We start from the raw sequence: 2,934 nt of genomic DNA, 5'->3' as shown, positions 1-2,934 counted from the left end.
CAAGAAAATCTGTAACATCTAGGAAACAAAATAATAAGAAATGCATCTGCTTCTAATGACAAAAGTTCAAAATATATTGAAGTTTTCTTTATGAAGCCAAATTCCAAACTATATTCTGATAATCAGTTATTTCAATCAAAAAAAAAAAAAAAAAAACATGTGCAAAGAGGACCTGAGAGGTGGAGGGAGAGGAAGTCGAACTGGGAAAGGCTGAATGGTCATTTCACTTCTCTTTCATTTTGTCTTTTTTTTATAGCCAGAAATCATCATGAGTTTTTGGAAGAGAAAAACAAAATCTAAGAAGAGATCAACACAGTGCTAGATATAATCCTTATTGAAATTTTCAGCCTTTTCAATAATGAATTGATTATCAAAAAGGGCAAAGTCACACATGACCACTAGCCCCTATGGAGTTTTGCCTGGAAAAGCCAAATGGATCCAAAGGAAAGTTTCCCTAGGAAAGACAAAATCATCAGGCTATGTCTGACATCAAGATACCCCCCAGAAAGAGGTGCCTGGCCCAAAGTGCACTCAGGGGGAAGCAGGTGAAGACCATTGCTGTGCCCATGAAGGCCTGGGAAGGATGCTGGGATTGACAGCAATGCACAGCAGAGCAGCGCCCAGGCCAACTCCTGTAAGAGCAAATCTGACCTGAAGTCCCAGTCTTTTCTGCTCATTTTCACAATTTCAAGGTGTTCCCATCAGCCAAATCATTAATCCCAGGGATCCCAATGCAAACAGCAGATCCACCTGAATGAAATGAGTGCCCACATAAACATAGGCCCCACAATCTCCAAAGACATACAAAGGGAAAATTTGGCATAGACCTCCTTCAAGTGTTACTGTCTCAAGACAGTACGTGAAATTTTTAAGTGCATCAGAGTTGATCTTCTGGTCAAATCTGTTCATGGTTCCAGAGTCTGAGTAACAGCCACCACTCTTCTGAATCTGCCTCTCAGGAACCTTCTGACTCTTCTAACCCCAGATGTGCTTTCTAAAACCTACTGAATTTTTGAAAGCTTGTCTAAAAGACATAAAGAAGGTAGAAAATGTAAAACTCCAATTTTTCCAGAAGTAACCTATAAAATCAATGCAATCCCAAACAAAATACTAGCTGAATTTTTTGAGGAACTTGACAAAACAATTCTGTAATGTGTTTGGTAAACTGTGGATGTCAACTTGCAAAAATCAATTAGGAACAGCCAATATCCAACAACAAAACAAAATATAAAAATTCCTAAGGTTAAACAAATAACAAGTCAGCTGACCTATAGGATAATAAATGTTATATGTAATTGGAGGACATTAAAGTAGACTTGAATAGAGAGACATAGCAATTTACCATTTCCCCCAAATACCATAGTTCAGTGTTACAAAGATGTCAATTCTCCCGTGAAAATCTATCAATTCATTGCTATTCAAATTTAATTAGTGCTGTTTGTGGACACACATTCATACATGTATTCATGCATTACAAATATCTCTAAGAATACTGAGAGAATAAAGAAGAAAGAATGTTCTTACTTACTCTCTCAGGGAAGGGATCAAAAAAAAAGGCCTGCCCAAGGCTGACTAGATGGGTAGAATTTCAGTATACATCTCTTCTCTAGAAAAACAAATCTTCTACTGCCTACAAAAATGTCCTAAAGATACCAAAGGGGGTCCTGTGAATACCCTATAAGCATCAGTGAATAGATATATTGTAGGCTGCTCTAAGAACAGAATAAAGGTGATAAATGTAATAGTGGCTCTGCTTGGCTGACTCAGAAAGGCAGGAACAGGCTCCTCTTTCCAGATGGCTAGGGTGTAGAGGATCCGACTCTAACCTGGAAGGACCCAGACCCCCTGCATTCCCTTTAATATCTCAGAGCAGAGAATCTCTGCACTGAAAGAAAACATACTATGCTGAACTACTGCTGCCAGGAAGAGAAAAAAACCTTTCCATACCTCAGCAAAATCAGGAAGAGGGGCGCACTCCCATTCATGGTCCCAACTGGCACCCTAGTTCCCTCTTGCTCTTCTTGATTTTTCCTTTTCACATCTTTTCCATGTTCATTCTCTCATTCAACTAGTAGTTATTAGAATTTTCCTACCTGCTGGGCACTAGGACTCTGAGGAAAACATTCTGATTTAGGTACTAATCCAAAGGATGCAACATGCTTCAACTCCAACTTTTTTCCAAAAGGTTTGTGTTCTAAGAGACCTCAGAGGGAAGGCAAAGCTTAACCCAAAGATGGTCACCTTTCTAATAAAGAAATTTCAGATATGTATTATTATATATTGCTAAAAAATCTTTAGCCAACAAAAATCTTTACATTATGCCTCAAATCAACAATAGCTAGCAGTGCAATAAAATTTTTTTTTAATTTAAAAAGCTGCCAATGAACATTTTCTCAATTAACCATGAAGCACAATTATTGTCACATAGTTGGAGATGCCAGAAGATCTATAGGGTAGAAAAAATAATAACATGGGAACTTCTAATACTTCAGAACTATTTCAGCTTATAAATCTTTTATTTTCTGTATGAGCTTCATAACATGTATATTAGTACAAATGCATTGTGTAGAATTTATAAAAAATACATAAAAATTGAGGAGAATACTTAAAAATGTTTTACTAATAAGAAAGCAAAGCATGATGGGAAATTTGGGAGACCCCAGCATCAACAGAAAAACAGATATCAAGAACAAACAGTCTAGTGTGTGATACCTTAAGTCAGTCTTGGTGGCTACAATCTTGGCAGGTACATGAGATGTCAGGGTCTGTGTCCCCATACTACAGTCCAGCTCAGTTTATCTCTGGGTCATTTCATTCTAGTCCATAGCCCAAAGGAAACTCTGGTATAACAATGAAGGGCAATAAGGGAGTCAGAACAGAGATTGGAGGGAGAATTGGCTTTTCCAGGTCACTGGTTCATTCATGGGCAATATC

General features: G+C 37.8%; 1 pseudogene; it reads right to left on the bottom strand.

Moving 5' to 3' along the window:
• Positions 1-234: 234 nt before the first annotated feature.
• LOC124108404 (bax inhibitor 1-like) lies at positions 235-936 on the bottom strand (annotated as a pseudogene).
• Positions 937-2,934: the final 1,998 nt, after the last annotated feature.

The sequence above is a fragment of the Marmota monax genome, unplaced genomic scaffold (genome assembly GCF_021218885.2).
Source record: "Marmota monax isolate L192 unplaced genomic scaffold, Marmota_monax_Labrador192_F-V1.1 WCK01_AAM20220418_F8-fsc00045, whole genome shotgun sequence".
Lineage (NCBI taxonomy): Eukaryota > Metazoa > Chordata > Mammalia > Rodentia > Sciuridae > Marmota > Marmota monax.
Note: the sequence above shows the minus strand (reverse complement) of the source record. Positions and strands in the feature narration are given on the sequence as shown.